General features: G+C 34.7%; 1 long non-coding RNA gene across 2 annotated transcripts in view; it reads right to left on the bottom strand.

Moving 5' to 3' along the window:
* Positions 1-1,028: 1,028 nt before the first annotated feature.
* LOC104001851 (uncharacterized) overlaps positions 1,029-25,911 on the bottom strand; it is a 41,063-nt gene continuing 16,180 nt past the window's right edge. Inside the window, exons 2-5 of one of the 2 annotated variants that reach the window (XR_008538700.2) lie at positions 19,907-19,957; positions 17,903-18,030; positions 14,195-14,372; positions 1,029-3,378 (exon numbers count right to left, since the gene is read on the bottom strand). This is a non-coding gene — a long non-coding RNA (uncharacterized LOC104001851). The remainder of the gene's footprint in view (positions 3,379-14,194; positions 14,373-17,902; positions 18,031-19,906; positions 19,958-25,911) is intronic. The other variant, XR_008538701.1, reaches the window with a different exon arrangement.

Here is a 25,911-nt window from a genome sequence, read left to right as displayed (position 1 = left end):
CAATAAGGTGACTATAGTTGAAAATAATTTATTGTATATTTCAAAACAGCTACAACGAAAAATTTGGAATGTTTTCAACATAAAAAAAGACAAATGTTTAAGGTGATGGATATTCCAATTACCCAGATTTGATCATTACACATCATATGCTTTTATCAAAATATCACATGTACCCCATAAATACGTGCAACTAGTATGTATCCATAAAAATTAAAAATTAGAAAAGCTAAATCTAAAACTATTTAAAATGTCAGTCTAAATACTGAATTACCACACACACATAGAATGTATACATACACAAACATATTCTATAAAGAAGACTGAAAATGTATTTATATGCTTAATCAGTTTTATTTTTATGCATGCAATTATTTCTATTTCTTTACTTTTAAAATTTTACCAAATTATACACGATTAATATAAAACACTGTATAAATCTAAGGTTAAGATTTAAGAGTTTGCTGGTATCCAGCTTCCTCTTGTTCTTTTTCATAAAGGGATCCCTCAAATTTTAGTTGGACACATATATACCATGTTCCTCAGTTCCTACTGTAGTTTGATTTACCCATTTGAGCCAATGGGATATAAGCAGAAGCAGTGGCTGGGAGCTCCAGATCATTTTCCTAAAGAAGCTTACCTAAGACTCACTGTATCCTTTCTAACCACTGGGTGAGAAATGGTAATGGTAACCACTGGAGAAACCGGCAGAAGTTGGCAGAGTTTCCCTGCTATCCAGAGCCTGGTTGCTCTGTGATATGAAACAAAAATAAATGTCTAACTTAATGTACTCACTAGATTTTACAGTCTGCTTATTATAGCAACTTAGCTGCTATATTTCAATACCACTAAGTCAAGTATGTGGTGACCACAAAGTTGGTTTATATTATTTTCTCCTTTAGTATAAAGGGGTAAAGGTATTTCCCCATGTTTTCCTTATTGTATAAAGTATTAATGAAGACCTAACCATAAAGCGACTCTCCCTTTACTGAAGAATAGTATTGGCTAAAAACAAAACAAAATTACCATAAAAATTTTAAACATCTCTTTAATAGATACAATATTTTCATATGTATGCATATTTGCACAAATGTATGGGAATCTTAGTTTTCTAATAACAAATCTTCAACGGTTGATACAAGTGTCTAGGAAAAATTGTATACCTAGGAAAACATGATATTATGGAGAAAACTACACTTTACTCATGTTAGTTCTCTTCATCAACACCCAGTACAAAAATAATCATCATCTGAATATGTTCAAAATATGGTACTTCCTTCATTACAAACTAATTTTTCAGGCAATGGTATTAGTTTTACTTAAAATATCTATTTGTTATACTTTAGCCCAACATGGAAAAATGCATATGGGGATGTTATATAAAAGCATAGCCAATCCATATTTTGTATGATTATATTTGTATATCTTTATTTTAGATGAATTTGGTGCAAGTTATTTTTTCTTGAGTACGACAGGGTATGGTTAACTTTTTTTCTAAAAATGTATACCTTCATTTATTTCCTGAACTCTGTCTGTAATGATTTGCATTATATTGTCCCTGCTGTTAGTTGACATCTACCATAATATAATCATATCTCTCTAGTTTTGTTGTATTTCTTTTCTTACCTCCTTTTAATTACCCCTTTTGTACCTCTAGTCTCTAGTCTCTGTCTCTAATACATAGAGGTACCAATTTTACAACCCCCAAGGCTTGTCAGGTTAAAGATTAATGAGCAGACTATGCCCAAAGGCTTTGGAAAGGTTAAGCATAATTACAAATGGGTATTTTATGCAATGCTGGAGATGTGCAAGCTGTTTTTCAAAAAAGGGCAAGAAAAAAGGTAATGAAACTTATGGGATTCATGTCAACTATTGTATTTCAGAAAAAAAGGTTTCTTTAAAATGAGAAATTAACATGCTAACTGGAAGAGGTTGTTAAATCCTGCCCTGTTTTATTCATGATTATAACACATGCACACACACACACATTAACATATAACTGAGGACAATCACAGGTCTGTACTATCATTGACTTTTACTTTTTTTCTTTGTAAGAAAAAGCAACTTTTTCGTATTTAGAGTAAAAAGAAAAGTTATAGTTTGAAATAAATACATTAGCTGAGTATTGCTGTTGGAAATATTAAACAGCATTCAGAGAAGAAATATGTAGTTTCCACTTGAAATTTTATAGCTTACCATGAAAAGAACTACTTTCCATGGAAAAATAACTTAAAGATTCTTTAGAGATTTAGTTACACAATTACTGTGAAATATAAGATGAACATCTGGCCATCCCAGCACCATGAGGATGGTAGTAGGATTATAGTAATTAAAAGAAATCCAGTCAGTGTGCTTTACTAATTATAAAGTGTTACCAGGGTTAAAACAGTCGTGTTTAGAAGTCAGAAAGCAAAGCTTGTTGACCTAATTGGAGGTGGTTTTCTCCAAAATGTTTCAGAACAGGGGACCATGCTTGAATTAACTTTGCTAAAGAAAAAAAAAAGAATATTGATCTGAAAATGCTGAGTTAAAAAGTGAGATTTTTGCTGAAAAAAGATTAAAGATTCAGAGTTAATTCATTTCCTTTAAAGTATTATTTATGCTCTGCCTAAGGGCAGCTCCCTCCCTTTGTCCACTACCTTCCTTCACTTGCTTCATTCAATGTCTTTGCAATTACCTCTCATGCTTACAGCAACATTTTTCTCTCTGTACAGAATCATTTCCATCAACTTAAGAACATGAAAGCTTTTATCTCATTTGAAAAAGTGAGAGCGACAGGAGGCAGCCAAATGCTTAGGCGGATGGGGAAGGGTCCCCAGTGAAACTCCACCTCCAAGCCAAGGACAGTTTAAAGCCTGAAAGGCCAAGCTACAAGTTAAATCCTTAGACTGGATTGAGAACCTGTTTCTCCATTTGACATGTTTGCTCTGATTAGTCCCCACCCTTCCCCTATTTCTCATATACCTACCCTTTCCTAATTGACTTTCTACACTGCTGTGCCCACGTTTTAAGAGTTGTCTTCACTGTAACCTTTTTTGCATACTCAAAAATAAATCAACACACACTCTCCATTCTGAGTCCAAAGGCCCCCACCCAGCAACAAAGAGGGCATTCCTGCCTTCCGGTAGGCGGACCAACCCCACATGCCTCTCTGCTGAAAGCTGTTTCATTGCTCAATAAAGTTATTCTCTGTCCTCTTCACACTTCAATGTCCATCATATCCTCATTCTTCTTGGGCATGGCACAAGAGCTCCAGAACCACTGAACACGGGTACAAGCTATAACAGGCGAGCTGGGGAACACCAGCGTGGCCGACGAGGGCCCAGGTAGGGTGTCGCTGGCTGGGAAGTCCCAGGCTTGCAAAGTGACAGAAGAAAAATCCTACATGTAAAGGAAAAAATAAAGCACCTCAATCATGACTCCGTTATTCCTTTATACATAACCCCATTTTACTCATTTTCTTAATAGTAAAATTTCTTGAAGTACTTGTCAAGTTTTTTCTCTAACTTCTTGCTTCCCAATTTCTTTTAAGCTCACTACAATTAGGCTTTGAAATCACTCCAAATAACTGAAAAAAGCTATGGTCAAGGTAGCCAATGATCTTCTGAAATCCAATATTCCATTCCAGTTCTTATTCTTTGGCCTATCATGAGCATTTGGCATATAATTTCTTCTTTCTAAATACATTTCCTTCCCTTGGCATCCAGGACACCCACAAGTAACTGGTTTTACACATATCTCCCTGGTTGTTCCATTATATTATTCTTGCTAGCTCTTATTCTTTCCGAGCCCTTAACACTGTTTAGGAATGCCCCAAGACAGTCATTGAACCTTTTCTCTCCTCTATCAAAACTCTTCCTTGATAAATTAATCCAGCTTCATGTCCTTAAGTATCACTTATGTGAAGATGACTGATATGGCAATGATTTCTACTGTTGATCAAATACCAATGTTCTCCCTCACATAATCCAGATCCTTTGTGGTGCAGTGAGTCCATTTCATTGGACTGGCTATCACTAATGCGTGATGTCAGTCTCTCCTAGGCCAAAGTGAAAGCTTTATATTGAGATAGTACAGTCCTGAGATGGAATCAACTTAGACATCTGAGTCAAGAGCTTAGAGGTGAGCTGCTTTAGGGAGAATGTTTGGATAGTAGACCTTGGATGAACAAAAAATAAAACTTTTATCATTTAAGTGCAGAGTCAGCAATTTTTTCTTTAAAATGACAGATGATTCATATTTTAAACTTACAGGCTATATGGTCTCTATTGCAACTACTCAGCTCTGCCATTATAGTAAGAAAGTAGCCATAGACAGAGAGTAAATGAACGAGAGCGGCTGTGTGCCGATAAAGTTCTATTTAGTAAAACAAGTGCTGGGCTGGATTTTGCCTATGGACTGTTGTTTGCCAACCCTTACTTTAAGCCACTGAGATATTGGGGTTTCTTTGTTATCACAGCATGTAGCCTAGTCTATACTTATTAATAAAACTTTCAAACTTATGTTTTTATTTCTGGCCTCCAGGGACAGGGAAGTCAGAAAATTTGAGAGGGTACCTAGGATGTGATTTTTTTATGACCCATAATTTTATTGGTCACATCCAGACTTCATGGCCACAATTAATACATGTGTTTATATTGTTCATATAAATCAAATATATATATATATATTGATTTTGTTTTCTTTTTTGGCAGTGTAATGTTTGTATAGATTAGGTACTACATAGACTGAAGGCTCAACGTTGAATAACAAATTATTACAGAAAAGTAATGCTAAAAGTACAGGAAAGAATATTGTGTATTTAGAATCTGACCTGTGGAAAAATCTAACACTTGAAAACTAACCTGTGCCACCTCCTCTACAAAGGCTAAAGGGTGAATTGTGAGGGTGTAATCAGATAGATAATGAATAAAATATTTCTATTACCAGCCACTCAGAGGATAGATAATCATCAATGACAACTATCTGCTCTCCCAGAGAAAGTTGGGATTCTGCCCTTATAGCCACAGTATTGGAAGTAAAGCTGAGCAATGATTAATATTGAATTTTTCAAAGGTGAACATAGTCTAGAACAATAGAACAAGTTCCTTCCTTTACTTTTCTGGAGGGTATGCTATTAAAGCTGCTTTCAAAGATATGTCTGCTCCACTTCGTCCCACAGAATAAAAGTCTGCTTTTGCATTTCAAATTACCATGTAGGGCTACCACTACTAACTCAATTCGGACACAACCCTGGATACAGGACCATGATAGAAATAATCACATTTTGTGATGGCTGAAGATGACAGGTTCCCCTCAAACATGTTAAGTCCAAAGCAGGAGTTCTCCAACTTTCAAAATCCATGCCTATTTAATAAACATTTTAACCTCCTCTACTTCTAAATTAAAAATATACTATTCTAGGGATATGTTAAGGATTTTTCCCCATGTCTTTAAATCATCCTTGGTAATGACCACTCTATTGTTGACACAGAAATTCTAAACTTAAACCTGCAACCTGTTTTACAAGACTAACTAAACTAGACATTCAGTGATATTGGGGATCAAAAGGAGAGCTTTATACAATTTAGCTCTATTTTGAATAGTTTGGCAAGTGCAGTTATTAGATGTTCATGACACTATCTCATAACTTCAATATTATGAAATTGAATTGGGAAATATCATCTATTTTTTGAAGATCAAAACTATTTAGAAACAAAACTAAGAACTTCTACTTTCATCTGTAGTTAATAGTTTCTTTTCATGTGCTTATTAAGAAATGTTGAGACCATAATTCCTTTATTAGTAATTTTATTTGTTTCATTATTCAAGCAATACCATGATAAAGAGAAAACGCTATTAAAATAGATAAGGAGAAATTGTTTGGAAACTTTTTGACCACCTTATATCCAGGTGAGAATGCATTTACTGAGCCTTTCTTACTGAGTAGACTTCAACACAAATTATGTCTACAAAATTACAAATATTGGAGAAGTCAGTTAAGAAACTAATATTTTAACAGCTTGCATAGTTCTTGTCCCTAAACTAAAATTTTTCTTTCCTGCTTGAGTATTTTGCTGGTGTTTTCCTAAGAATATTTCTACTAACTAAAAGATTTTTCAATTTAATAGTCTTTAATGGTACAGCAAGATGTTGTTCATTAAAGGGAGTTTATTTTCCTATTAATATAAGACAGATTAATGACTAAAAATGACAAAATCAAAATAAGAATAGAGAATAGGTGTATACAAAAAAATAAGAAAGCCTGAAGAGGTGGGTTATAACGATTACTACAGCTTGGGTAAATACAATACCTTGGAAGGCCACATTCAAGCTACAGGATAGAAGAAAAGGGCACATGCCAGTATTTATGCAATTCACAATGTTATCTCATGTGGCCTTCCCAACAATCTGATCAGTATTATTTTTTCCTCATACAGAGAAACTAAGGTTCAGAAAGTTTAGGAAATTTTGTCCAAATTCTTTACATCAATAGTTGAACTTGTCAGTGACATAGAATCCCGTATGGCAGTACTACAAATCTAAATGCTGTAATTCATTCTCATAAATTTCAAGTTTAGTGCTTGGTCTGTGATTTTCATAAAGTCTCCACAATTTACCCAAAGTTTGAGAAACACTGTAGACAGCAAGTAGCAATGGCAGAGTTCCAAATAAATTTTTCTGTGTCCATATAAGAACTGTCTAGGTCTCAACCAAAACTAGCATTAGACAGAAAATAAAATTGATGTAATTTATAATCTGCTCATTTGAGCATTAGCATTGGACATGATGTTAATTAACCTTGGACATTAGACCTATCTCCTACCCCCTATTTTTTTTTTTTTTTTTTTTTTGAGACAGGGTCTTGCTCTGTCATGCAGGGTGGAGTTCAGTGGCACCACCACGGCTCACTGCAGTGTTGAACTAACTCCAGGGCTCAAGCCATCCTCCTGCCACAGCCCCCTGAGTAACTGGGTCTACAAACGTGTACCACCACACCCAACTAACTTTTTTTTAAAAAGTTTTTGTAGAGATGGGGGTCTCACTGTATTGCCCAGGCTGGTCTCAATCTCCTGGCCTCAAGCGATCCTTCTGCCTGGGCTTCCCAAATTGTTGATATTACAAGCATGAGTCACTGCACCCAGCCTGTCTTCACTCAAATGAAAGGGAAAGTATTCCCTGAGGTCCAGCACTTATTGTAGGTTTCCATTTTACACAGACACCATCTATACTAATTCATTTCATTACTACTTTGCTATACATTTAAATTTAAGTAGTTCCAAAGTTTTGTTTGGTTGCAATATTGGAGATAAATAGAAAATGTGGCTTCTGTTTTGTCAAGGGAAGCTCGAACTGCCATTGATATGATTGCTTGCACCAAGGAGGCTTACAGAAGCTGAAGCTTTGAGGTTTTATGGTTTTACCTATTCCCCCATTGCACATATTGAATTCATTAGCACATAGATTTAGAACCCCGGCTAATCATCAAAGGTAATGCATTGATGCTCTGTGGTCAAGTAAATTCTGCTAACAGAGGTTTTTATTTTTTCAGTAATTATTTATTGAATTACTGAATTTATTGAATTGTAATACCTTATATTTTTCAAATGAGAAAGTGGGCATGCATTTTTCAAAACAAAACCACTTTATACACTTCATGATTCCAAAATTGTTCAAGCAAAATTTGCAATTTTAAGTATACTAGGTCTGATAAAGATAAACCAATAAATAAAATAAGAATATATTTATATCTATGCTTTCCATACCTTGCAAAAAAATTTTACTTTCTTTTTTTAAAGAAAAGTAATAGTTTGTTTTAGTCTTCCTTTAAATTTATAAATCAAAGCCCTCATGATCATAGAGTTCAGCCTTGGATTTATTTCCCAATTCAACAAGCACTTACTGGACACTACTGTTTGCACATTTCACTATTAGGTATTTTGGGTCTTTCAAAGGTAGACAAGAAGTGTTTCCTGACCTCAGAAAATGTATAATTCACTCTCTTAGGTCAATTTAGTGGAAAAGTAGTAGCCAAATAACTTTTTAAAATTCCAAAAACTGTCTGATAAATATTTATAATATGGATCTAAGGAATATTCATAATATGGATCTAAGACAATTGATACATCCATTTCACCATCAGAGATCAGAGCTGGAACTGTTCACAGTATTAGATCAGGAAAGATCAGAGATGGTGAAGGAGTAGCAGCAGACAAAGGGGCAAGCATGGAGACCAGATCTTAAACAACAGACAGGGAGGGTTGCGGACAGAAGCCAGAGCCAGGGACACAGGAAAATGGTGGGCAAGGAATTAGTATGTGAGTACAAAATGCAGAAAAGAATAACACGCGTAAGGAAAAGGAAACCTAATTTTACATAAGTGATAAAACAGCTTACTTCTAAAAGGCTAACATATGAGAGATTAATGTTCAGAAAAGCTCTACTGACAAATCCTCAAAGAAAAAATTAAAAATCTGCCACATTATTTAGGAAAGTGATCATTCCATGAAGCACTCATTTGCTGTTGCTTGTTGTGAACTGGTCTGTTTTCACAATATAATATGACAACTGGGAAGAGCCGTTTTCAGGAGAGCTGAGTTCCAGTTCCATCTTGTCAGTAGATTTCAGACATATGTGTCATAACTCCTATGAGTTTTAATTTTCTCCCCTGTAAAATAGTTCCAGGCAAAGGACAGTTTGGGTGTAGAGTGAGATGAGAGATTTTAGTTCCAAGATTCCATAACATAGCAACATATAAACAATAGCACAGGATCAGATAGGAGAAGAAAGTGGAAAATAAGATAAGGGCATTGTGCATATGTGCATAGGCCATAGACCAGACAAGGAGAGAAAGTTATTACATGATATGCCATGGAAGAAGCAAGATTTAATCTGGTAACAAGACTTTTAATTGTTTAGGGGGAAATGTAAAGGGAAAGGTATGAGAAGAAACAAAGATACAAAATGTGTTTTGGCAATTGCAGTGGTTCAATGTGGCTTAAGAAAAGAGAACTTACAGGGGAAGAAAAGCTAATCAAAATTCAAAGACTAGGGATGGGATTCATGTGTTATGGTCGAGGACTATTTTTCTTTTCTAACATGACCGTATCTATGATTTGGGGTGGAATCTCATGTACGTGGTGCTAGTGTCACCTCTTCTAGTCCAGACCTGTGGTCTCCAGCCAATCAATCATGGCTCTCTCCCACCCAACCTCTCAAAAGCCATCTCAACACAGGCAGCTGTTACCAATGCAAGAATATGTGCAGAGAAGTCAAAACCTATCTTCTACTTTTACATTTGAGAAACTGAGTGGATAGCTGAGGTAAAATGGAGCCAGAATTTTATCATTGGACTGGGAATCTGAGGAATGGAAGGAAGCAAAAGATGAGACCGCTATAGATGCTTTGCCACCTGCAATATGAGACACATAAGGAAATAGGACTGTAAGGCATCATCCTGGAACATTGGAATACTGGTAGTGCCCATATGAGGAAAGAGAAAGTTCAGGATGCAGATGAGAGGGGGTTTTTTTATTCGGGCTCCTTGAATTCAGGTGCAAGCAGGGCATATTCACTGGGACTGGACCTTATGGCATGAGAAGAATTTGAGTGAACTGGAAAAGGAGTAAAAACATTTTAGTAGGAGTAAAAATATAATCAGAGTGGGAAATCACTGTAGTATCTACAAGAGTAGATAATAAACTCAGAGCACACTCTTCCTGATAGTAATGTGGGAAAAATGAGGCTCCTAACAAGATGGGGTTGATAATGGGATGCCCCCTAGTCTCCTCCTATTCTCCCAGGGCTTGACCATCTTCCCTTTTCATCAACATATTGAGAGTGGCCAGGGAAGCAGGAGTTCTTGTTTAAGCAGCGTGACAAATAAAGACACAAAAGAGTCAGTGTAAGTCAAGAAAAGAAGAATGCATATATGGGAAAGGCCCATGCATAATCTCAGCCTGCCTAATTCCCTAGCCTTAGTCGAGGGGTTAGTTTACGGCATTTGCCTTTGATATGCATAATGCCTGCCAAGTTATACTTCAGTAAAATATTCCACATTGTACAAATAAAACAGGCATTGTGTAGGATCCAAGGGCATTTTTCTGAGCAGTAGTGTTTTGTCCTGGTTTTGTATTTAATCCTCACAATGTGGAATAAACCTGTGGGCCTCTCAGAATCAGGGCCTGTCATTACTGTAATTGGAGACAACTGTTAAACTCAGTGACTCATCTCTTTTCGTCCTCAATTTACAGAAAGGAAAAGATGGCTTTCCCATGTATGTCCGAGGGCTCATTAACCAAAAGTGTTCACGTATTGAAGGTGCAGAAGCAGCCTCGTTCTTCACCTGAATCAAGCCCTCAATCCACAGTGAGGCCACCTCTAGGTAATTTTGCAACATTAAACCCCAGAAAAGGTACATCTGGTGCTATACTTTCTAATTAACTGTAATATCCATATTTGAGGGTTTTTTGTCATTGTTAGGTCATGAAATGAAAGTACAGAAGCAAATAGAAACAATAATTGATGTGCAATCAGTAGCTAAGGTGGCTACATGTGAAGTTAAATGGCACTGTAGTAAACTTATTTTTATCTTATGCCTTTGTTTGGAAAATAGGGTGAGTAAAAACAAAAGCACACGACCTGTGCTGTAGATCGTTATGGTTGTACCTGTGTTTCAAATATGGGTAAGCAGGCGTCAAAAGCCTTATAATAACAGACACGAAGCAAGCTGCCCTGATACTGATCATCCCTATGGGAGATAAACTTATAACTGGTCTCCTCAGGGTAGAAAAAGAATAAATGGGCTTAAATGCTATTTGCTGAGGCAAGGTCACCATGGCTGAATAGTAATTGAAGATGCATAACAGTCAACAGAGACATTTGGTCCTTGGTTGTCTGTAAATTAAGGTATTAAATTTGTAAGATACTGTTCTTAATTCACAGTTTTAATATAATTGTGTTTACTCAATCAGAGTTGTTCGACATTGTAATTTCTAAGTTCTAATCTGTTTTTTTTTTAAAAAGGCAGAGCAAGCATTGATTGTCCTCATTAAAGTTTGAACAGCAGCTATAAAAGCAGCATGATGGAACTGAACATCAGCTTAGTGGGAAAAAAATAGGAAGTGATGGAACCAGGCAATGGAACAGGAAGTTTTTACACCTGTTCTAAGTCACTGTCTTAGTCTGTTTTGTGCTGCTATGAAAGGATACCTGACACTGGGTAATTTATACAAAACAAATTTATTTCTCATAATTCTGGAGGCTGGGAAGTCTGACACCGGCCTTCTTGCTGCATCATCCCATGTTGAAAGGTGGAAGGGCAGGAGAGCATGTGCAAGGAAAGGGGTCCAAACTCATCCTTTTATCAGGAACCCAGTGAAAACTAAGCCTCTTCCATGATAGTGACATTAACTTATTCATGAGGGTAAAGTCCTCATTACCTGATTATTCCTTAAAGGTCCCACTTCTCAACACATTGCACTGGAGATTAGGTTTCTAACACATGAATTTTAGAGACAAATTCAAATCATAATAGTCACCTCTTAGGTTATTTGCATAAAAGGTTCAGCAAAATGTGTGTGTGACCAGGTGGTACATGTCAAAGTTGCTTACAGCTAGAAGGATTTATCATAAATGGCTCAAAGGCAGCAGTAGGGAGAGCAGAAATTCCTAAAAGTCTGCAAGCTGGAGAAGTACTAGGGTAAGCATGTAGGAAAAGTGCCACAAACGTTTAGAAAACTAGAAGAAAAGCAAGAAAGAAAAATAAGTGTGGCAGTTGGCCTGTAAAACCAGTTTTAAGTTAAATGCTTTTTTTTTTTTTTTCTTAAGAGTCTTGCTCTGTCGCACAGGCTGGAGTGCAGTGGCGCAATCTTGGCTCATTGCAGCCTCCGCCTCATGGGCTCCAGCGATTCTCCTGCCTCAGCTCCCGAGTAGCTGGGATTACAGGTGCTCACTACCACACTAGCTAATTGTTTTGTATTTTTAGTAGAGATGAGGTTTCACCACGTTGGCTAAGCTGGTCTTGAACCCCTGACCTCAAGTGATCCACTTGCCTCAGCCTCCCAAAGTACTGGGATTACAGGTGTGAGCCATCATGCCCAGCTGCTTTTCTTTACCTTTCTCTCAAAACATTCTTTTAAAAAAATCATTTTATTATGACCTGGCAATTTGATATTCAACTTAAACCAATCTAATCTCTGAATTAGTAAATAAAATAACTGTTGTGACCTATTGTGTTACTATGAAATTAGACATGTGATCAGTCAACAGTCCAGGATGAATGGAATGTTACAGTTCATAATAACTTTAGGTTATCATGGACAGTTAATGGCCTTTGAAAAGAAACACTACTCAAGCTTCAAATTCCAGCTGAACTCTGCATGGCATAAGGGCAGGAGAACTTCGACCAGATGAGTTCCTTTCACAAGCACATGTCACGCTGTGTGGATCCGGCTGTGGAAACAGTTTGCCAACCTTATCTTCAGAAACACATAGTCAGTGTTCAGACAAAGAATGTCAAAATAATGCTTAGTTTTTCTTTGGGTGATTCAAAGTGCTCTGGCCAGAAAATAGGCATAATAACCTTTCTGGCATGTTTCTCACTAATTGTCCTTCAAACCGAGAGAGGTATTTTCAGAAGATTGTTTGCTTGTGCTGAAAGATCAGGGAGCAGTGAACAGTGTGAAAGGTACAGATTTGGACAAAATCATGAGTGATATACTACATGAATGAAAACAAATCCATGCCTGGCACTGGTATCTGCAAAAAGCTCCGTATATCTATTATGTTATAGTAGAAAACTCTTATGGCATTCTGAGCATCCATGTGCAAAATCAAGATTTACATATAATGAAGTATATCTGTTTCCTATTTCTCCCTCTATCCAGTTAAACTTCCAGCGCTAACTTGAAACCAAGAAGATAAAAGCTTCAAAAATACAGGACCAGAAAAGGGGGGATAGAAAATGTGACAATCCTTGTATGGATATATGGAAGGAATACAAAAAGAAGGGTCGCATATGAAAGAGAGTAAGGTGGCAAATACAGCTCCAATCCCCGTATTGCCTGCATCTCCTACCTCCCTTCTAGACAAAACAAAATTACTGGCAAAGTGATGATTGTAACAAAATATCTCATCAAGGGAAGTAGATGTGGGCTCTAGAGATGAAACACCACTTTGTATCCTGAAAAATGAGAGTGAGTAATGATTGGTAGGCAAACTCGTAGTGAAATAAGCATGGTGGAGAAAGACTAGCCTCTGCAAGCTGGGGTGAGGCAGAACTGAAGCAATAAGAAAATGACTTAGCAAAGTCTATTTTTCCCAAACTTCCTCTGCAGGGTTCATTTATTAAAAGCAAAAAACAAAACTGTCAGTGGAGCAAAAACAAAGGTGTTCTGGAGAAGGATACAGTGATTCCTCTGGTTTCTTTACTTCAAAAGTACTTAAAGATTATTTTTCTATCAATCTTAATATTCTTCTTTCTCCTTTAGTACTGAGATTTTGTTATTTATAGTGATTTTAGTAGGTTTTGGTTTGACTGTAAGTCTTTTTTTTTTTCGGAAATGACTTCAAACCCTCTTTGGGAATTGACAAGCATTTTAAAACAAAGTCCAATCTTGGTACTTTTTAGATTTAAACTAGGAGAATAGAGATGAAAATAAATATACATACTCATTTACTTAATTTATATTATACATCCCTGTGTATAAAAATACATATTTTATATTAAATATTTGCATATATATCTTATGACAGGAAGAGGGTGAATGACTCATCAAAAATAGTACATAAGTCAACTATTTGTTTAAGGTTAGCGACTTCTTTCACAGGAAGCTTAAGGGAGCTTAAGGGAATAAGTATAATGCTTCTAGCAGAAACAAAAATAGAATGGTATTTACAACGATTCAGATTCTCCGAAAGTGTGAAGAACAATAATGCAAAATGTTTAGAACTGAAAGAAAATAGAGATTTTAAGATAAAAGCTGTCTTCATGTCAGTGAAATAAAGCCATGTGTGCTAAATTTTTTTCTGATTATGTACATTCTTCAGAGGCCTCTGGGGCAAAACAGGTGTCTGTAGTATAGAAACTATGTAGAGGAAACTGTGCTTCACTTTGCCAAAGCAGACACATCAATATGGAAAAGACAACTGTGTGAAAAAATAGTGATAGAAAATAGAATAAACCTGCTACAGCACTGCTAACTCTTAGGAATCTTACCATAAGCCAAGCCCTTTTTACGAGCTTCATAGGCGTTTGCTCCTAAAATGTCCTGACTGCCTTGTGACAGGCTCTGAGAGGTGGTGTGGTTTGTCCCAGGGCATGTACCTCATCAGTTGTGGAGCCAGCATTCAAATTGTAGTACCTGATTCTAGAGTTCATCTTCACCACAAAATACCTAAAAGAATGAGCAGAAATAGAAACAGGGTGAAATGGAGAGAGAGAACAGTCTCCCCTTTCCAACAGCATTCATGAATGGAAATGCTTATGAAGGAAACATGTTAAGGAGATTATGAATGAAATACGTAGCTGTACTTCTCGACCCACTAATAATTTAACCAATATTAATTGAATATCTAGTAACTTCAATCAAGACACAATGTTAGCTGTTGAAGATACAAGAAATGTTTCTATTTGTTTGACTTCATATCTTTCCATAAAGATCCTTCAGGGTCTCCCTGGTACTTCGGGGAAAAAAAAAGTGGTTGGGGGAAAGCATTAGGGAAAAGAGCTAATGCATGCTAGGCTTAATACCTAGGTGATGGGTTGATAGGTGCAGCAAACCACCATGGCACACGTTTACCTGTGTAAAAAAAACTATACATCCTGCACATGTACCCCGGAACTTAGAATAAAATTTAAATTAAAAATTTAGAAAAAATAATCCTTAGTTTGACGTTAAGGCCCTTCATCATCTAGCCTTATTTCCCGATAGTGCTCTTGTAGCCTGTTCTCAAGCCATTCTGAAATAGTCAAAGACCACCCCTGATGTTTTGGTAAATTTCTTTCTTTCTTTTTTGTTTTTGAGTCAAGAGTTTCGCTCTTATTGCCCAGGCTGGAGTGCAAGTGCTATCTCGGCTCACCGCAACCTCCGTCTCCCAGGTTCAAATGATTCTCCTGCCTCAGCCTCCTGAGTAGCTTATAGGCATGTGCCACCATGCCCAACTAATTTTGTATTTTTGGTAGAGGCAGGATTTCTCCATGTTTGTCAAGCTGGTCTTGAACTCCCGACCTCAGGTGACCTGCCCGCCTCGACCTCCCAAAGTGTTGGGATTACAGGCGTGAGCCACCGCGCCCTGCCGTTGTGGTAAATTTCTATAGGCTCTTCTCTCTGGCAATATCCCTCCCCTACATACCGCTCCTATTACCTTTTGACCTGGCTAACGCAAACCCTTCAAAATTCAATTGAAACATATCTTGTAAAGTCTTGTCTGACAAATACAAGTCTGAGATAGGCATCCTTCCTTTCTGTTCACACAGCCCCTCACATTATTATTTTCAGTTTATTTTTCTCCACCAGTAACATGAAAAGTCTTTTCAAGCAGGCACTGTATTTTACCTTTTATGCTCAGAACTAAGCCCGGCCATAGGAGCCATACAAATATATTTGTATTAACTTATATTTGTATTAACTTATATATGAAGGACATATTTTAAATAGCTACTACATAAAACACATAATTTATCAACTTTAAATAAAATAGAAAATGAGAATACAAATAAAAGTATTTGACTTGTTCTTCAAGTCCCCTTTTATATTTCACAAAGGATTTGAGGCATTTTACAAAAATACATTAATAAGAAGATATATAGTTAAGAGTATAAAGAGAAAATAGTCAACTCTGGCATTGAATATGTAGGTAAAAATGCACGACATATTGTATTATAGAAGAGTGGTGGGGGATGGCAGTCTATGTATATGGTTCCTGGTGACCAAAGAATGATCTGAATATGAAGTCATATCAGTTCTTCAGAAGAAGCAAAGCTATTCTTGATTGGTTTGTACACTAAAGGGAAATTTCTTATTTGGTTTCTCATAAAGAGGATTCTTTATGTAATAAAGAGCTCAGTGTTTCCCTATGCTTCTTTATACTGCATATAATAACACTTTTCACGTTGCTCTTTCAGATGAAGTCTTTCAATGTGGTTAAATAACCTAGTACTAAATCATAATTCAGTAAAAGTAAGCTTAAGAGGGTGTTGAAATAATCCTGGCCAATACACTATATAGACCCTTGTGATTATACTTGATTCAAAGGTAACACTCAGGACACGTAGAAGAACATATGCTGTGTGGCCTTCAGGAAATAGTTCAAAAATGTGATATCTCAAAATGAGCATTTAATAATCAAACATCAAGAAATTTGAGTTTATATTTGACAAGAACCTGGAAAAAGAAACTTCTGTTCTTCGGATTAAAGCACATTTCTTACATTCATTAACAACCAATCGAGAAGGATAAGCATAAAATAAGTCTAATGAAGATTTTTGCCTGAATGTATGGCTAGTAAACGATATTTTAAAAGTATGCTTGGTGAAGTTTTTAGTTTTTTTTTCCCTTAGAAATTAGTCCTAGGTCTACTCCAGCAAATAGAAAATTGGAAAATTGACAAAAAATGTTTCTAGGACAAAGCATAATCAATGTTACCTCATTATGAATGTTTCTTAATGTTTTAATCTTAAAGAAAAATTATACACATACATGTTCACATGAAATAAAGTTCAGATGGAATTTCTAATGCCGAACAATCTTCCTGTTATATTCTCCAAGATGAATGAGCTGCAAACTAAAATTCCATTAGTCAATATGCTTAAAAAGTGTATCTGTAAAATGACAAAATTTTTATTTTAAAATATCTGAATTTGTGCTCTAGTATTAATAAGGGTATAGAAAGTCCTGAAAGGCTTTCTCTGCAACACTAAGAATATTGTGGGTGTGCAGTTCTCTCATCTTTCAGGAAAACGGTGTTCCAGTAGCCAAGTCCAGACTTCTGGTGCTAGTTATAAGATCAGCTTTTAGAAGCACAGCACACTTACACTAGTGAATGTGCACAATCTGAAAGAATTTCTGCTGAAACCCACATGGTTGGTAACTGGTGCTACTGGGACCAGAACTCAAGTGCAGTGTGTTACCTTCTCAGTGTCTAGTTTCTCTTTCCCCTACCTAAGAGGACTCCCTTTCTGGACTACACAGATGAGATGAGCCATAATTGCTCAAAGTCAATTATTACATCCCATTTCTCTGGCAACAGTGATTGATGCAGTATCGTCACCCCTCAGTATACATAAAGGACTGGTTCCAGGCTTCCTAAGATACCAAAATCTGCAGATACTCTAGTGTCCGTGCAACCCACATATAGAAAAAATGGGCCTCACTATATTCAAGTTTGGCATCCTGTGAATATTGTTGGATGTGGAACCCATGAATACAGAAGGTTGCTGTATACATTAAAAATAACTTGCATATAAGTGGACTTGCACAGTTCCAAGCATGTCATCCAAGGGTCAACTATGATGAAAACAATGAGCTACACGGAAGTAACCTTGCCATGTTTGGCAGAATTACAAAATGGCCCCCATGATTTCTATCTTTTAGTGTTACTCCAGGCTTGTTAAATTACATAGCAGTAGGGATTTTGCCAATGTAATTAAGGCTACTAATCAGATTAAGATATGAAGATTATCTGGATTGACCTAACTTAATCACACAAGCCCTTTATAAGCAAAACATTTTCTCAAGCTGGTAGGAGAGAAAGAAATCAGAGGCATGGAAGGGATTTGTCATGTAACTGGCTTAAAAATGGAGGGGGTTACATGGTAAAGAATGTGGGTAGACTCTAAGGGATGAGAACATCTGACATGTAGCAAGAAAATGGCAGCCTCAGTCCTACATCACAAGGAACTGAATTCTTCAACAATGAGAATTACCTTGGACAATAACTTTTCTTCAGAGTTTACAAATTAGAACTTGGTCTGGCTCACATCTTGAATTCACTCTCCTGAAACCCAGAGCAGAGAACCCAGAAACTCCTTGCTGGATGTCTGACCTACAGAAACTGAAAGAACAAATTTGCATTGTTTAATCTGTAGGTCTGTGGCAACTTGTTACACAGCAATAGAAAACTAATTGAATTTCTAGAGGTAAATGAGAGAACCCCAGATGCTTCTGGCAGTCATCTGTTAACATGAGGGAACAGTCTGCCAAGAATTGCATCAACACCACAGAAGAGGAAGGAAATAGAATGTGAAAGAGTGGAAATTTGGTGCCTATATAATCTGATCAAACTTTTCCTCATACCTGAATACTTTTGGATATTTTTAGTACACGAGTAAATGAGTTCTATTTGTTGTTTATACAGTTGAGGTTTGGTTTTCTGTTACTTTTACTCAAAAATACTCCAACAGATTCAGCAAATTTCTTGATTTCTAGATCACAATTACTTTCTCCACAATGACATTGGCTAGAAAATGGTAGCTCTTTTTCCTGGGTTTCAGCTTCTATAAACCTCTGACTTAATGCAATCACTATTATAAACATGTGAAATTAAGTACAATAAGAATATATCTATACAATTTAGGATATGGAGTACCTCAGAGGAGATACGTAAACTAAAAAAATACAAGTTAAAATTTTAATTTTGATAAATAAAATATCTGAAATGTTGAATATATTGATAGCTTAATAGCATACAGTTTGAAGCAAAAACATAATTTCACCAAAAGGTCAAATAGACATCACCCAAATTGAAAAAGAGAAGAAACCACTAATGTATATTAATAAACAGAACACAGTTTCAGAATGACACTATCAAACAATGTAACAAGTGTACATATATAGTCCCAGAATGAGAGGAGAGAGAAAATTACTAAAAAAAGATTGAAAATATACAACTGAAATTTTCAATTTTTAATAAGTAGCATCAATCCACATATTCAAGAAGTTTAGCAGATCCTAAGTAGGTCCAAATTTTTAAGAAGATTATATTTACACACATTAGAGTAAAATTGTTAAATACTGATAAAACATAGAAAAGCTTAAGACATCCAAAACATGCAGGAAAACAGCAAGAATGACAGTTGACTTGTCAGGAGAAAAATGGAAAGTAGAAAATTATGGAATATGTTTTCTGTGTGGAAAGGGAAAAAGTCTCCTTTTTCATTTGTGATGTATTTGAGGCATAACTATTTTCCTTAGTCTTGTTAAGGGTTTTAAAATTTCATCTTTTAAAAGACCAGTTTTGGTGATTTTTCTATTCTCTATTTGATTCATTCCTGTTCTGATCTTTATTATTTCCTTCTTCTAATTTTGGGCTTAATTTGTTCTTTTACTCATCCATTGAGTTATAATGTTAGACTGTTTGAGATCATTCTTTTTAAATGCAGTTTTTTTATCACCACAAATCCTCCTGATACTAATGCTTTTGCTGATTCCATAAGTTTTAGTAAGCTATGTATTTGTTTCCTTTGTCTAGAGATATTTTTAAATTCTCTTTTGATTCCTCTTTGACCTAATGATTGTTCAGTAATGTGTCATTTAGTTTCCCTGTATTTATGAATTAGTCCATTTTCTTGCTGTTATTGATTTCTAGTTTCATTCAACATGTTACAGTATGATTTCAAATCTTCCTAATTTTGTTAAGCCTTGTAACCTAATGTGATTTATCCTGTAGAACATTTCAGGTACACTTGAAAAGAATGTACACCCTTTTGCCATTGGGTCTAAATTTCTGTATATTTTGTTACATTTACTTGGTCTACAGTATTGTTCAAATCCACTGTTCTTTATTCATTTTCTGTTTGAATATTCTATCCATTATTTAAAGTAGGCTATTGACAACTCGTACTTGCCTCCTGTTATTGTATTGTATTGTATTGTATTGTTTTATATAATGTAAGTAAGTAGAGCCACTCTTGCTTTTTTTGGTTAGTTACCTTTGTGTGGAGTCTCTTTTTTCCATCCTTTTACTTCCAGCCTATGTAAGTCTAAAGTAAAATAAAAATAAATGAAGACATTACAAGGGATGTCTCAGAAATAAAAAAGAACATAAACAACTATATGTAAACAAATTGGATAATGCAGAAGAAATGGATACATTCCTAGAAACATGCAACCTACCAAGACTGAAGTAAGATCCAGTACAATAACTATCAAAATCCCAATAGCATTTTCTCACAGATATTTTAAAAAATCCTAAAACTTGTCTTGAACCACAAAGGTTCTGAATAGCCAAAACATTCTTAAGAAAAAACAACAAAATTGAAGTTATCACACATCTTTATTTCAAATTATACTGCAAAATAATAGTAATTAAAACAGTATGTTACTGGCAGTAAAAACCATGATACATGTAGACCAATAAGACAGAATAGGGAGCCCAGCAATCAACCAGTGCATATTTCATCAACTAATTTTGGCAAGGGCACCAAGAATACATAATAAGGAAAAAGAGAGGCTCTTCAATAATAGATGTTGGGAAAACTGGATATCCACATGCAAAAGAGCAAAATTTGAACTTTATCTTACACCATACACAAAAATCAACTTGAAATGGGTGACCTAAATGTAGGATCTGAAAACATTAAAATTTAGAAAAAAAAAAACAACGTAAGTTACAATCTGGTATTGGGCTTGGTAATGAATTTTTGGATCTGGCACCAAAACTACAGGCAACAAAAGCAAAAGTAAACACATGGGAATGCATTAACCTAAAAAGCTTCTACACAGCACAGGAAACAATCAATAAAATGAAAGCACAGCCTACAGAATGGGAGAAAATATTTTCAAACCGTATATCTGATAATGGGTTAATATCCACAATACATAAATAATACATAATGACAATATATGTCAATAAGAACAACCCAAATAATGTTAACATAAAAATAGGCAAACGACTTGAATAGACACTTTTCCAGATAAGACATACAGATAGCGAATAGGTATATGAAGAAGTGAGTATTATCACTAATCATCAGGAAAATCCTAATCAAAACTACAACAAGATATCACCTCATACCTGCTAGGATGGCTGTTATCAAACAGACAAAATGATAACAAATATTGGTGAGGATATGAAGAAAAGGGAACTTGTATACACTATTGGTGGGACTGTAAATTGCTACAGCTATGATGGAAATCAGTATGAAAGATTCTCAAAAAATTAAAAACTATATAAACCAGGAATCCCTCTTCTGGGTACATATCCAAATGATATAAGATTAGTATTTTGAAGAGATACCTATACTCCCAAGTTCACTGCAGCATTATCCACAGTAGGCAAGATATGGAAACAGTCTCTGTCCATCAGTGGATGAATGGGGTGTGTGTGTGTATGTGTGTTTAAAAACATACATACATGAATATATACATACAATGCCATGTTATTTAGCCTTTAAAAATAGAAAACCTGTCATTTGTGACAACATAGATAAATCTTGAGAAAATATGATAAGTAAAATAAGCCAGACACAAAAAAATTCATAGTATTACTTATATGTGGAATCCTAAAAGTTGAATTTACAAAAACAGATAGTAGAGTGGTGGTTACCAGAGGAAAAGGCAAGGAGAAATGGGGAGATGTCAGTTAAAGAGTACAAAGTTTCAGTTATGTAAAACGAATAACCTCTAGCAATGTGAAGGACAGCATGAAGACTACAATTACTAATATTGTATTGTGTATGTAAAATTTACTGAGAGTAGAGCATAAGTGTTCTCACCACAAACACGCAAAAGTTAACCATGTGAAGACATGGATATTGTTAGTTTGACTATAATAATCTGTTCACTGTGTATATGTATAAGAAAATATCAAACTTTACATATTAAATTGATATATTGGAAAATATTTGGCATTTTACTTAAAATTTAAAAATACATTATGTGACCTACCAGTTCCGTTCTTATGCATATAACTAGGGAAATGAACACATAAGTTTACCCCAACATTTTCACATGAATTTTCATAGCAGCACTATTCAAAATAACCAATAAATAGAAATGACTCAGGTGTCAATCATTAATTAATGATAAATATTTAAGAAACTTGTATACCCGTAGAATAAAATATTATTGAGTAGTAAACAGCAGTTAAATACTGATATGTTACTCATGAAATAAATTTATAAAGATTTATGCTATATGCAGACATAAAATAGTATATTGCTTGATTACATTTGTATGAAGTGTCTAATATAGGCAAACTTATAGAAACAAAATAGATTAGTGGTTGCCTGGAACTGGGTTTGGGAAGAAGGATTAGCTGTAAATTGGCATGAGGGATTTTTATCAAAGTGAAAATAGACTATGAGAATGTTACACAATCCTGCAAATTTATTAAAATTTATTGAAGTGTATAATTAAAATAAGGGAATGTAATGGCATCTATATAAGCCATATCTCAAGAAGTATTTAGAAAATAACAGCCAAATAGAGACATTTTCAGATAAAAGATGAAGAAAACTTATTACCAGCAGATCTGTACTTTAAAAAATGCTAAGGCAAATTTCATGCTATAGAAAAATTATAGAAGACGAAGGCCCAGATATGCCGGAAGAAATAAAAAGTACTTGAAAAGATAAATATAGGAGTAAATACATAATGGTCTTTTGAAAAAAGACTATTGGTTATTTAAAGCAAGCGTAACAACATTTTTGTGGCTTAAAAATACATGTAGAAGTAAAATATATGATAACAATATTACAGAGACTAGAATGACAGGGTAAATGAAATTATACTATTATATAATTCTTTTATAGTTCAGGAATTTTTATATTAATTCAATATAAACTAAACTCTAGTATAACCACTGAATATTAAAAAAGGATTTGCAACTAAAAAGTCAATAAAGATAATGAATTAGAATGCTGAAAAAAATTCACTTGATCAAAGAATATTAGGAAAGAACAAAGGACTAATGAAAAGATGAAGGAAATAAAATCAAAGTACAAGATAATAGACAAAATTATCAGCAATTACATTAAATGCAAATGAATTCACTCAAATTAAAAGATAGAGATTATTAGATTGACATAAAAAATAAGCTAAACAACTATAGTTGACCCTTGAGCAACACACAGTAGTTAGAGAGGTCTTCATCCTCATTGTCTTCATGTTGAGTAGGCCAAGAGAGAGGAGGAAGAGGAGGGGTTGATCTTATTGTCTCAGGGGTAGCAGAGGTGGAGGAGGTGGAAGGGGGTACAGAAAAGGCAGGCACACTCAGTGTAACTTTTATTGAAAAAAGTGTGTGTATCTTTGACCCACAAAGTTCAAACACTTGTTCAATGGTCAAATGTACATGCTTTTCACAAATGGCATCTTAAATATAAAAATATGAATGTGTATACAATAAAAAAGGAAAAGAAAGCAGATGTGGCTATACTAATATCAGAACAAATAGATTTTAAGACAATAAGTATTACTAGAAACAGACGGACATAGCGTAATAACAAAAGTATCATTTCCTGAAGATATTACAATCCTAAATATGTATGTACCTATGTGTAGTCATCTAATGACATAGCTTCAAAGGTATGAAAAAAAGTGAAAGAACTAAAAGTAGAAATAGATACACAGTCATAACTGGAGATTTTTAACACCACTCTCTCAATAGTAAGTAAAATAAGCAAGTGAAAATAAGTTTACAGGAGGTTTAAATAATTCCAATAACTGACTTGAATTAATAGACGTTCATAAAGCATTATGCAAATAACTACCTAATACACATTCTTTTAATGTGCACATGGAATATCCACCCCCCTAAAAAACCATATATTAGCCATTGTTTTAGTCCGTTTTCTGTTGCTATAGCAGGATACCACAGGCTAGCCCATAAACAATAGAAGTTAATCAGGTTCATGGTTCTGGAGTCTGGGAAGTCAAAAACCATGGAACGAGCATCTGTTAAGGGCCTTCCTGCTGCATCATAAATAGCAGAGGTCATCACAGGGTGAGAGGGCAAAAGCTTGCCAGCTCAGAATTCTTTTGCTCTTCTTATAAAGCCACAAGTCTGATCATGGAAGCACCACCCCAATGATTTTATCTCATTCTAATTACCTCTCAAAGGTCTCACCTGTAAATATCATCAACATATGAATTTAATATTTAAGTTTTCAACATATGAAATTTGGTGGATAATAGTCAAACTATAGCAGTCATGAAGCAAGAATAGAATACTTTCAAAGACTTTGAATCATATAGAATGTTTTCTCTCCACAACAGAAAAAATTATAAATCAATAACAAGAATATATCTGGGATATTTTCAGGTATTTGAAAATTAATTAAATTATTGGCATTCAGTGGGTCTAGGAAGACATTACAATAGAAATTTGAAATATTTTGAGTTGAATAAAAATAAAAATGCAACTGGTAAAGAGTTAACAATGGATCTATGACATTTTCCACACTGGGAAATATTCTAGGAAATCATTAACTTTGACCCGACCTATTTGGGATCATGTTAATAATGGTATTTACTAAAAGCAAGATACAGAAAAAAAATTATTTTAGGGGAATAAGAGATTCCTTAGTAGGATATATCTGATCTTTCCAAATCACTTATTGTCAAAAAAAAACATCACCTGGAATTTACAATTCACGGTTTATGGAATGGCTGGGTAGAGAAAGAAAGTCACACAAACATTTTCAGTCTACACAGTAATGAAGAAAACTTAGAAGCACCAAAAGAAAACAGTTTCTTTTAATAACAATGTCCCATCTCATGTACATTATGTTCTACCAAGCTATTCTGAATATAAAATGCCTCCTAGTGGGAAATAAATTGTAAAATTAGAAAGCTATCTACAGGATAAGGTCACTGCAATATTTTATATATGAATGACATATATATACATATATGTATATATACCCGTGTGTGCATATATAAACACTTGTCAAAGCACTTAGACTATATGTAATAAAATTTCTAAAAATCCAACTAATCAATAATGAAAAGGCAAATAGTCCAATAAAACAGCAAATCCTGAACAAACATTTTTATAAAATATCCATATGGCTAATGTGCATATGAAAAGCATTAGTTATCAAATCAATGCAAAATTAAAATTGTGATAAAATATGATATGTACAACAAATGCATAAAGTTTTAAAATTTGACAATATTTAAATGGTAAAGTGTGGAACAACTAAAAATTTTTATATATTGCTGATGGGAGTCCAAAATGGCACTGTTATTACTGTTAGGTTCTTTCTGACAAAGTCTGACACACACCTACCTTATAAGCCACTGCCATATTCAAAAGAAATAAGTGCATATGTCCACATGAAGTATTTTACTAGAATATTTACAGTAGCTTTATTCATAGTGTCCCCAGTGTAAACAATCCAAATGTCCATAAATAGTAGATTAATTAAATCATAGAATTCTTACTCATAAGAAGGAACAAGCCACAAAGTGTGATAATGTGAATAAACTTCAAACCATTATGTTGAGTAAAAGTCAAATAAGAAAGAGTGCATACTGTGTGTTTCCTTTTACATCATGTTTAAGAACAGATAGGATGAAAATCATTGTTATAGCTATCAGAACAGTGAACACCTCAGGGAAAGGGTATTGAAAAGATATCCCCCTGGATAGAAGAGATTTCTTAACAGTTGTAAACATATGTCAAAATCCATTGTGTTTTATATTTAAGATTTGAGTATTTTATTGTGTGTAAATCATAAATTAATTGTACCTCAATAAAGTACTTCTAATATAAAAGGGAAAACAAATTAGCAGACAGACCCAACTATTTGTTGGAAACAGGACAATAAAACAATGTTCACCAGCACAGGAAAGATTACCTGCCTTAATAGTCTCTATATAACCATCTCATTCAACATCAATTTCAAATAACTAAGATGTATGTTGAAGAAAAACTGAGACAGAAAGATGTATTTTTTAAAAAATAGAATAGTGGTCAAACTATGTTCTGTTT

The sequence above is a fragment of the Pan troglodytes genome, chromosome 14, assembly GCF_028858775.2.
Source record: "Pan troglodytes isolate AG18354 chromosome 14, NHGRI_mPanTro3-v2.0_pri, whole genome shotgun sequence".
Taxonomy (NCBI): Eukaryota; Metazoa; Chordata; class Mammalia; order Primates; family Hominidae; genus Pan; species Pan troglodytes.
This window is presented reverse-complemented; position numbering and strand designations above follow the sequence as displayed.